Source organism: Bos grunniens, chromosome 5 (assembly GCF_055505025.1).
Source record: "Bos grunniens cultivar Pamir isolate PY7600 chromosome 5, Bosgru_T2T1.0, whole genome shotgun sequence".
Taxonomy (NCBI): Eukaryota; Metazoa; Chordata; class Mammalia; order Artiodactyla; family Bovidae; genus Bos; species Bos grunniens.
Window position 1 is genome coordinate 19,888,928 of NC_141169.1, and position 12,318 is coordinate 19,901,245.

The window sequence follows — 12,318 nt, forward strand, 5'->3', positions numbered from 1 at the left end:
TTTTCGGGTGGAGGAAGATAGCATTGTGGAAAGAAAAGACGACTCCCTCTGGTTTGATATTTTTAAAAATCACGAAAGCAGCTTCAAATTGCACAAAGGTTCTTCCAATGGATGAGCTAAACTCACAAGTCGTGAACCAAAGAAATGAATGGCACAGGCAAGGAGACCCTGCTGTGACAGTCAGCCACACAGGGTACTTCCATGGGTGCTATGTTCTTCCCTACACTTTCTCTTAGGGGAGGGGAGGGAAACGAACATGTATTTAGTTCTCACTACATGTTGTGCCAGAGGCAATCGTCTCCTGGATGCCTTTCCACCTCAGTGTGAGTCTGTGGTATATGATGCCCTCCTCTGTATACAGAGAAGAAAGGTCCAGCCAGGGAAAAGTGGACTAAGACATACTAATTACATCATGTACATTCATTCAACAAACATTCATTGATTAATCAAGCCCACCTGGAGCCAGGAGAATTTAAAATATCCTGAGTTTGCTTAAAACTAAAATAAGAAACCCAACACACATGACTCAGAGATATGAGGACTTCAGGAAGTATGAAACACCCATTCCAGTTTGCCAGCTACATCATCAAGGACCAGTGATCATGCCTAGAATATATAAAGGTGAACCAGTTGTTCAGAATTCGTATTTGTGTGTGAAACCATCTAACATTATGCACTGCGTGTTAGAGCAACCACTAGCAACATGGAGCAACTTGATTGAAACTTAAACTGGTTAAGTGAATACAATTTATAATTAGGTTTTTCAGTTGCAGTTGCTACATGTCAACTGCTTGATGGCCACGTGTGACAAGGAGTGTGTCCTAGGCAGCACAGATATGGAGCACCATCCTCGCATCCCGTTCTTCTGTACAGCACTGCCGGATTGTAAACATTCTAAGTTGCAATAGGGATTTAATACATAACCTTGTTTCAGAGATTTTTGAAAAATACTGCTTTCTTTGTGTAACACTTTATGATTTTTGTTCAAAGCCTGGAAAAGAAGAAATTCCCTGGCTTTTCGGTGGTTAAGATTTGCCTCTTTCACTGCCGTGGCCCAGGTTCCATCCCTAGTCAGGGAACTAAGATCCTGAAAGCCATGTAGCATGGTCAAAAAAAAAAAACAAGAAGAAGCCTGGAAAATATTATCTATTGGGCTTCCCTGGTGGTTCAGTGCTTAAGAAACCAGTGTGTAATGCAGGGGATTCCGGTTCAGTCCCTGGTTTGGGTTTGACCTACTGAGCTGACACAGCGCAACTTCTGAAGCCCAAACACCTGGAGCCTGTGCTCTGCAAGGAGAGAAGCCACCGCACTGAGAAGCCCGCACACCACAACTGGAGAGTAGCCGCAGATCACTGCAACTGGAGAAAGCCTGCACACAGCCATAAAGACCTAGCACCGCCAAAAGTAAAAATAACTTAATAACAGAAATCATCTTTAAAAAAATTGATCTGATCCATTCTGAGATTACTCCCCTTCTGTGGTGAAGGCACGTGATACCTCGGGAGACTAGGTGACAAACAGGGTCATATATTAGTATCCAGGAGCAGGCGGCAGGGGAAAGCTGCTAACCCAGGTGTTCAGGGCATGCTGCAGAAGCGCGACACTCAGAAGGCAACTGTGGCATTGAATCCCAGCTCCAAGACCTACCAGTTGAGTGACATGGAACAAGTATGAAACTCTTCTGGGCTTCGGGTTCCTCATCTGAAAAAATGGGGGTGATAATGACAATCTTCTAGAAAGAAGCATCCATCATCACCAGATGGTTAACTTGGTATGCTACCCAGTGTGACAGTGGTCCTCCTCCTGCAAGCAGGACTTTTCTTTTTAATCTTAATTTAAATTTTTTTCAATGTTATACTCTACAAATAGGATCAACAGAAGTGGTTCATAATTTAAGAAGCTGATTTTGAGTACGTTGACATTTCCAACTGTTATATATACTCTCCTCCCAGCTGCTATATTTGTGTTATTTCAGAATAGTTATCAAGATTATATGAGAGTTTAAATAGTGCATAAATCTGACATGTCGACATTCAATAAATGCAAGTCCCCTCTTCACCTTCTTCCTCTACCCAAACTTTTTTTAAGGCTTCCTGGTATCCACCTGTCACATAGTTTAAAAGCCTAGATCCTATCCTCCATGGAAAAATGACTCAGCAAGCTTATTTACAATCTGATAATGTAACACATAGTTTCCACAAGAATCTGTGTCACATATGATATCAGAAATCAGCAGTAAAATAGGATTAAATACTCAGAAACTTGTTTTTCAGGAAGCTTTAAGAATGTATCTATTCCTATATTGATTATCCAGCTAATACCTCCAGAGAGGTATATTCTAATTGTTTCTTCTGTTTGGCTTAGAAAAACATCATGGGATGACTCTAAAATGAACTTACCTTTCTAATTATTTTGGGTTCAAGATATTAAATTTAATTTACATATATGAAGTCAATGATTTATAATTCTAGATCAGCTCTGAATTTTTCAAGCTACTCTATATTTTAATTCATTTTAATTTTTCAAAAATATACCTGTACGGTATTCTCCACCAAGGTCTTCCCTCGTAACTCAGTTGGTAAAGAATCTGCCCGCAATGCAGGAAACCAGGGTTCAATTTCTGGATCAGGAAGAGCCCCTGGAGAAGGAAATGGCAACCCACTCCAATATGCTTGCCAGGAGAATCCCACGGACAGAGGAGCCTGGCAGGCCACAGTCCATGGGGTCTCAAGAGTAGGACACGACTTAGCAACTAAACCACAATTCTCCACCAAAGAGTCCTGAAACAAAGAAGTGAAAGGAAGTCTCAAGTAGGTGGATGCTTTAAGTATCTTCTGGCTGGTACTGGTGCTGGGACCACTTGGCCTGAGAATAGGCCGACATATGTGAACTTTAAAGGTGCCTGCTAACACCCTGTCGTGGGTAGCTAACATTTTGCCTTTATAGAGGCTCCATGTAAACCTTTTCTGGAATCCGAAACCAAGTCTGTGAAACCGGAAGTAAGGAAGGCATTATCCCATTTTCCCAGGTGAGAAGCTTGAGAAAGCAGATACTGTACTGACATGGCACAGACCACTATAAAACCAGTACTAGAACTCAAGTCATTTGACTCCTCCTCTGATGTTTTTTGTATTATCCCAGGGGGCTCAGTGGTAAAGAATCTGCTTGCAGTGCAGGAGACGTGGGAAATGCAGGTTCCTGGGTTGGGAAGATCTTCTGGAGAAGGAAAAGACAACCCGCTCCAGTATTCTCTTGCCTGGAGAAGTCCATGGACAGAGGAGCCTGGTGGGCTATCGTACATAGTGTTGCAAAGAGTTAGCTGAGCAACTGCGTGCACACACACTAGTATCAAAACCATTGAATCAAAAGAAGCTCTCTTTCAAATAGACCTGAACATAGCACCTTTATTTCATCTAATAAATCAAAATTAGTATGCAGAGAATGGCACATGATCAAACTAGAGAGCCAGCCAGTGACGACCAGGAAAACCAGGGTCAGACAGGCAGCAAGAGGAAAGGAAATTGGATGAGCTCGTCTAGCTAGGTTTGTCATGGCTTTTCTTCCAAGAAGCAAGTGTCTTAACTTCATGGCTGCGGTCACCATCCTTAGTGATTTTGGAGCCCAAGAAAATAAAATCTGCCACTGCTTTCACTTTTTCCCCATCTACTAGCTCTGAAGTGATGGGACTGGATGCCATGATCTTAGTTTTTTGAATGTTGAGGGTTTTTTTTGAATGTTTTTTGAACGTTGAGCCAGCTTTTTCACTCTCGTTTTTAACCCTCATCAAGAGGCTCTTTAGTTCCTCTTCATTTTCTGCCATTAGAGTGGTATCATCTGCATATCTGAGCCTGCCATGGAGAAAATAGGAAATGAAGGTCACTGCCCTTTGTCTTACTATCATCCTCAGCATCACTGTCAGAGGATGAGGGTCTTAACTGTTTGGTGATGATCAGATCACATTTAGTATCAGTTTTGGCTCTTCAAGATCTGCTCAGAAAACATGGTGATAATAAAAAAACAACAGCAAGTATCATTTATTTGAGTGTCTGCTCTGTGTCAAATGTTGTCTTTCAGCTTTGAATTTAATCCTCACAACTCCTCTTTAAACTATATGTCATTATCAACATTTTAAATAAAGAAACCAAAACTGAAACACATCAAGTCCCTAAGTGGTGCAGGCAGGATTCCAAGCTGGGTGTGTCTGACTTCACATGATTTTCTATTCCCCTTCCTGTATGCTCAGAGCAGGGACACTTGAAACAATAACTAATACGATAAACGACTTGGGGATGAATATTAAGAGCACGCCTGAGAACACAGCATTGTGTTTAAATATTGAAACTCTGTTATTGAAAAGAGGAATTGGGTTTCACATAATCAGTAGAACCAAAACTAGGCATGGAAGTTATAGAGGCAAGAGGGCACCTTGACATAGAGTTTTCTAGTAGAATAGTCAAAAGATGGAATAGATTTTTCGAGAACATTCACATCACCATTTGACAAGGAAACTGCAAAAGTTATTTCAAGTATCAGCCAAGTAGTTGAAATCAGTGTCTTCTGGGTCCCTCCCAGACTGGAAACAATCTATGAATTTATATCTAGTCATCATTGATGTGTAGGTGAAAAGAAAAGAGAAGAAGAGATCTAACAACATGTAATTACTGAGAGTCCAAGAAAACAGTACTAGACACTCAACCACAGGGACTAAAATGTGTGAGCCCGATCCCAAAAGAATTAGAGAGCCAGGCAGGGAAAGAAGGACTGCCACAAGAAGAAGAAGCATGGTCCATTGTTTTGACTATTGAACTACAAATCGTGAGCAGAGGAAACAAAGCAAGGTCCTGTCCGAAGCATGATAGTTTTGCAAGAGATTTAAATTCTCGTATCACTGGCAAGATGTGTATCTGTGGCCAAGTTTCACAGTGAATTCTCATTAAATGTTGGTTTGGTGGTGGTTCAGTTGCTAAGTTGTGTCCAACTCTTTGCAACCCCATGGACCATAGCCTACCAGGCTCCTCTCCATGAGATTTCCCAGGACAAGAATACTGGAATGGGTTGTTGTGTTCTTCTCCAGGGGATCTTCCCAACCCAGGGATCGAATCTGGGTCTCCTGCATTGCATGTGAATGCTTTACAGACTGAGGCACCAGGGAAGCCCAAATTTTGGTTTACATTATTGTTATTCCTAAGTATAGATTTTTTTTTTTTCCCCAGGATATGGGGCAAAGCCAATGCTAATCAAAGCTACCCTTTCTCAGAAGACTGCTCCGATACAGAAGGACTTCAGTAAACCATGTCATCCTCTACTTTTAAACTAGAAAATATGAAAAAGCTCTACTTTTGAGAACCAATACCTACCCAAGGAAGTTTCTAAACTTAACAGAGGATTAAACTTAAATTGTGGTTAAAGTTTCCTGTTATGGTTCTCCTGCTATGTGAACTAGTTTACGCAAAGTTCCGTTCAAAATGCATTTACCAGTAGCTTCTGTGGGTGTATGTTTGCAGGCTCCACAATCGTGTTTTCTGTGTTCAAATTCCACCTGGATCCACTGAGCTGTGAAATCCTGACAAGTTATTTGAGCTCTCTGGGCCTCAGTTTCCTCATTTGTAAAATGGAGCTAATCAGAGTCCCAACTTCAGATGATCATTAAAAGGATTTGTAAAGCAGTTACAACATTGCCCACCTGCATAGCAAGGTTACCTATTATAATTCTGGTTATTTGTCAGGCATCATGATGGGAAGGAGAGATACAATGATAAATAAGGCAAGGTTTCTGATCATAGAGGAATTTCTCAGCCCGTGAAGAAAGATTCAAAAGCAGAATCCCCTAAAATGTGCCAAGTGCAGAGAGGAGGGTACAATGGAAGCAGAGGGGAGATGTAGCTAACTGAACCTGGGAAGACTTCCAGGAGGAGGGAATACTCCAACTAATTCTTCAAGGAAGAGTAGATGGCAAAGTTCTAATGGAATCCTTGGAATCTTTTGGCCAAAAAATATTTCACCCAAAAGCTTAGCAGATGAAAAACCTTTCCAGATGTCCTAACTGATTTAAAACAATAATAATAATCAACCAACATATTAAGAACTTGGTCATATCAATTGAAATATGACAATTTTGGGGTCTAATTTCCATCTATGTGCTTAATCGCTCAGTCATGTCCTACTCTTTGCCACCCTTTGGATCGTAGTCTACCAGACTCCTCCGTCCATAGGATTTTTCAGGCAAGAATACTGGAGTGGGTGGCCATGCTCTCCTCCAGGGGTTATTCTTGACCCACGGATTGAACCCAAGTCTGTTGCATCTTCTGCACTGGCAGGTGGTTTCTTTACCACTAGGGCCACCTGGGAAGCCCCTATAATATAATATAATATAATACACATGTCTCTTATTGGATTCCTTGGGAATCTAGACTGTAGACCGCGAGGGGAGCAAAAGAAGAAAAACTCAGCAGCGGGAGAAGCTGGGCTGTGATTCAAGCTGGAAAAAGTCCTCAGCCAGTCCCTGCAGGGAGCTCTCAAACTGGGATGACCTTGGGTCTCTGGGCATCTGGGCCTTTTTACCTCCATAGTGACCAATCTTCAGACGCAGGCTGACTGAGATGAGTCCATGACCTTTTATGAGGCCAAGGCCAATTCCCAAAGAGGGCTGACAGCTGAGGACTGAGCTGGCAATACTCCCAATAGCTGGAGATAAGTCCCTCAGTCTTAAGTACGATGTTCTTGATTTAATGTCAGACTCTTGCCCACTAGAATGTAAGCTCACAAAGGCAAGGATCTGATATTTTTTCTGAGGGGTCTCAGGAGCCCCAGAGTATCTGCACATGACAGGTACTTCATAATGTTTGTTAAATTAATGAATTAATGGTAGAAAATTATTATATCATACAGCATAAACCTAAACCCAAAGTTTCTAAAGGATGAAGTCCACTTGGCACACAGAATACTTTCAAATAACTTGTACTGGGACTTCCCGGGTGATCCAATGGTTAAGAATCTGCCTGCCAAATTATATGTAACTTTGTTCTGTATTTTCCAAGTCTCCTGTAAATGTGTTATCATACTTTCATAATTTGAAAAAAAGCTTTAAAAATATTTAAAAATAAAAAGAATCTGCCTGCCAATGCAGGGGACAGGGGTTCCATCCCTGGTTGGGGAAGATCCCACATGCCGAGGAGCAACTAGGCCAGTGGGCCACAAAACTGAGCCCACATGCCTAGAGCCACTGAAGAACAAGAGAAGCCACTGAAATGAGAGGCCCTTTCACCACAACAGGGTAGCCTCTGCTCGAGGCAGCTAGAAAAAGCCCATATGCAGCAAGAAGACCCAGTGCAGCCAAAGAGAAATTTAATTTTTTTTATTTATTATTGGTACAAAAGTTTGAAAAGTATGCTTCTTTTTAAAATCTTGGTTTAATGTATATTATCATATGTGAAACAGATCGCCAGTCAAGGTTCAATGCATGAGACAGGGTGCTCGGGGCTGGTGCACTGGGATGACCCTGAGGGATGCGATGGGGAGGGAGGTGGGAGAGGGGTTCAGGATAGGGAGCACATGTACACCCATGGCTGATTCATGTCAATGTATGGCAAAAACCACTACAATATTATAAAGTAATTAGCCTCCAATTAAAATAAATTAATTTTTAAAAATAAAATAAAATCTTGGTTTAAAATCTGTGATTAGCGATTTGAAAATCTGTTTATAAGTTCAGTTTAATACTTTTTAATGGCTGGTGTTACGGGCTGAATTATGTCTCCCCAAAATTCATATGTTAAAGTCCTAACCTTCAGCCATTCATAATGTAATCACATTTGGAAACAATATATTTAAATGGGTGATTAAGTTAAATAACGTCATCAGGTTGAACCCTAATCTTATATTACTGGTGTCTCTGTAAGAAGAGGATATTTGGACAAAGACATATATGCTCACAGAAAAAAGCCATGTTCGCCCAGAGGAAGAAAATAGCCATCTGCAAGCCAAGGAAAGAGACCTCAAAAAAAACCAAGCCTACAGGCACCTTGATGCCATACTATTCAACCACTAAAAAAGAAGGACATTTTGTAATTTGTGAAAACATGGATGAAGGTGGAGGGCACCAAGTTAAGGGAAACAAGCCAAAGAGAGACAGACAAATACCATACTTGTATGGTATCACTTGTATGTGGAATCTGAAAAAAAAAAAAGATTGAACTCATAAAAACAGACTAGAAAAGTGGTTACTAGGTGCTGGGGAGTGGGGAGGATCGGGAGAGGTTGGCAAAATGTACAACCTTTCAGTTATAAGATGAGTCAGTTCAGAGGATCTAATGTATAAATAATATGGTAACTAAAGTTTTCGACACTGTATTGTAGGATTGAAATTTGCTAAGAAGTTAGAACGTAAATGTTCCCATCTAAAAAAAAGGTAAATATGTAAGATAACGATGACTCGGTTAACATTTATTCAATCATCACATTTTACATCTTAAATATCTTACCATTTTATTGGTCAATCATATTTCAATAAAGCTGAAAAATAGTGGATGTGGGTCCATATTTTAAATAATACTATTGATGAATGAAAAGAAAGGTTCTTAATTTTTAATAGACCAGGTTCAGTCATTGCTTTTCCCTGGTCAGGTGTCTCATGTAAGGAGTAAGCAGAAAGCCATCTCCACAACATTAGAGATGTGCCTACATTATGAGTATCTTTTTAATCTGCAGTTTCTCTGCAAGGGGCATTTACAAGCCACGTGTCTATTTGGTAAGTACGCATTTGGTGAAAACAATGTAATCTGAAAAGCCACTTACTAAATGCTGCTTTGAAAGATACAAAAAGCAAACAAAAGAGTGAGACTAACAGCCCATTCTCATCTCTATTCCTCACTCAGGGAAAGGTCCACACTGTTCAGGATACAAGGTTACACAACGAACTCACCCAGAAAGGCTGCTGGGGACTGTTGGCACCAGCCATTCTACACGTGCTAGTAAGCTAAATCCCTTTCTTACATTTTTAGACAGAAACAAGTAACAGTTCCAGTATTTTCTTCCCAGACCCCGTTGCTGCCTTTAGCCAACCTCTGGGATGCATGAACCTCCACCTTGGAGACCAGACTACTTGAATAAACAAAGAGAACAGCCGGTTTTTGAATTACTCCTTAGACAAAAGCCGTCTCTGCCCTGGTTCTATCATGTGTAGAATTATTGGGGCCCAGAGTGACCTGCCATTCTCTGAAATGCCTCTCTAACAACAAATGCCAGCCCTCACACTTTTCATTCAAGGGCATTCACTCTTCTGTCTGATCTGCCACCTGATTGCCCTGCAGTGTGTCCCTCTAAAAGCAGAGACAAAATCATGAAATCACTCGGCATTCCCTAAAGGAAATCTAGGGTCGAGTGTTATTCTTTGGTATTTCAGTCTCTGAGTTCAACCCAGAGGATGCACAGTTCAGAAGCAATATAATTGAATTTCCTTTCACCAGCCTGCCTGGGCTTGTTGTCTGTCACTCACCAGAGCCAACGTCTTTGTAAAGGGCTTTAGAGCCGCATCTTAATGTCACTGAGCAGATAACATATTAACTGTTAATTGACACATGGAAATGCTCCATAATTGTGTTCCTGTCTTTGTTAGAGGATGAAAAGTGGCATGATTTACCACTGCTGTTTTTTCTTCCAGTTTTCAGAGAGGTTATAATCTGAACACCCCTCATCCCCTAAGGTCAAGTCACAGTGTCTCTGTTTCTGTGGCAAGATTGGTCTTCTTATTAAATTATTCTAATATCTTTCAGAGTTTAAGCGATTGTTAAACTAATTTTCCCTCGTAGTAATGATGTTTTATTTTGGTGGGGTTTTTTTTTTTTTTAAATCATACTGACAAAATTCCCCTCAAGGGTGTCATTTTCTTCTAGAAGTTGTGAAAGGTATTATGATATTAAAATGTTTAAATATTTAGTTCTAAGCCATTTCTATTTCTTCAAATTGCCTTCCATTCTTTATTAAATCCTCATAGACAATTTTATACAATGTTAAGTAAAGTGTATATATACAGTCTTTTTTTCCAGCTTTTTTCAATTAAATATATTTCTTATGTCAGCCTACTAAATGAACTTAGGCATTCGTTTTCCCATGTTTAAAATATGAAAAATAATGTCTACCTCTTGAGACTGTTTTGTGGATTAAATTATGCTAACGTGGTAGAATCAACCAACAAGATGAGGGAAGCATGATTAAATCTGAATTTAATGTGAATATATTGATATAGCCCACAAAATTATAATTTTAATAGTAATCAATTCCCTCATATTATTTGAGACAGTTTATTTCGTCAGGTCACTGACAATGTCCAAAAGTGAAAATGCTAAATGCATTTAGCATAAATTTATCCTACTTGCCCCTGAAATGAATGCAAAGTAACTGGAATCTGTCACCTTTCTTATTAATCTGTTAATAAAAACAGGAATAAAAACTTATATTTATGCAATGCTTTACCATTTGAAAATTTCTCCCACTCACTTACTTGAATCAGTTAGAAACCTTATAAGGTTGATAGATATTATTATTCTCACTTTACAGATGAGAAAAAAAATAAGCTTCAGAGGTAAATAACTTATACATCATTGGGGTTAGATTGAAGTCTGCATATTCCAAATGCAATATTCTTTTCACCACAGCACACAGCCAAGACTCACTGCTCCCCAGAAAGAATCGAATTTCAGGGTTTTCTCATTTTTTTAATGTGGGTTTAATCAGTTTTCAAATATGTCATAGCTTCTTTTAATTTGTATTTTGTTATTTGCAAACAAAGCTATATGATTCGCTGCAATGTGAGCCTACCAAATGTTCTGTTATGTAAACACTTTGAATAGACAGGAAGTAGATCTTTTACCACATCCTCCTGAGCCTGCATCTTTGGCCTTACAATAAATAAAAAATCTTTTGCATTCCCTATCATCCTCAGTTAGCTGACAATAATCCCCCAGTTAAATAAGCTTGTTGGAAAAGACCTTGCTTTGTGAACATAAAGCCTGCAACAGAAGTTATGGGAATCAATGTAACTCAGTAACCTTTCCTGTACACGAAATTTAACTGATCAGTGCCCCTTGGGGGTTGGCTCCTTTGGAAGCAGAATGTTTTTGTCTGTACAGACCCAGCACACCAAGTCAGTCCCACTTCTTACTATTTCAGCATCCAAACTTTAGATACCCAACCAGGTTAACCATGAGTCTTTCAGAGGGGGAATTTCCTAGCACCACAGCTGACCTCCACTAACCCAGACTGCCTGCTGTCTCAGGGTTTGTCTGGAGCCCATTTGGCCTTTGAGACTGGGGAGGTCAGTCAGTTCCCCAGGGCATTCATTCCTTGCTGTCTGTCTCAGGAGGGACTTTTCTTTGTTTGTTCCGGACTTGTAACCCTGAGGCTGCCCCATTGGTTCAGTGGTAAAGAGTCTGTCTGCAATGCAGGAGACACAGGTTTGATCCCTGAATCAGGAAGATCCCCTGGAGAAGGAAATGGCAACCCACTCCAGTATTCTTGCCTGAAAAAAAAAAAATCCCATGAACAGAGGAGCCTGGCGGGCTACAGTCTATGGGGTCACAAAGAATCGGACATGACTGAGCACAGCACAAGCCCTGCCAACTTCAACATGAAGGCACTGGAGCAAAATGATGTTTCCCAAAGGGAAATGAAGGAAAGACTGTATTAAGAAAATCTCTTTTAAACTCCTGACCTTATGAAACATTTGAGTGAACAAAAACTGTTGACAGTCTTAAATATGTTGAGTATGAGATGCCAAAATTTATTCTCAGAGCTATATCTTGGCTGTCTAACTTAAATGATTTGGTCATTACCTTTTGGGAAGGCCAGAATGAATGGCAGAGTTTCAGTTGTTCAGGAAGGCCTGGAAAGAAACAAGGAATTGTTCTAGCAGTAGAAACCAGCAGTGTAGAGCAACATATTTCTGCCAATTATTGTAAACTTCTAGCACAGAAATAATGATTGTTGTTGTTCAGTCACTCAGTCGTGTCTCTTTGCGACCCCATGGACTGCAGCACACCAGGCTTCCCTGTCTTTTACTATTTCCCAGAGTTTGTTCAAACTTATGTCCACTGAGTCAATGATGCCATTCAACCATCTCATCCTCTGTCGTCCCCTTCTCCTCCGGCCCTTAATCTTTCCCAGCATCAGGGTCTTTTCCAATGAGTTGACTCTTCGCATCAAGTGGACAAAGTATTGGAACTTCAGCTTCAGCAACAGTCCTTCCATTGAATATTCAACGTTGGTTTCCTTAGGACTGACTGATTTGATGACAAATGTCCCTCTAGTCAAAGTTATGGTTTT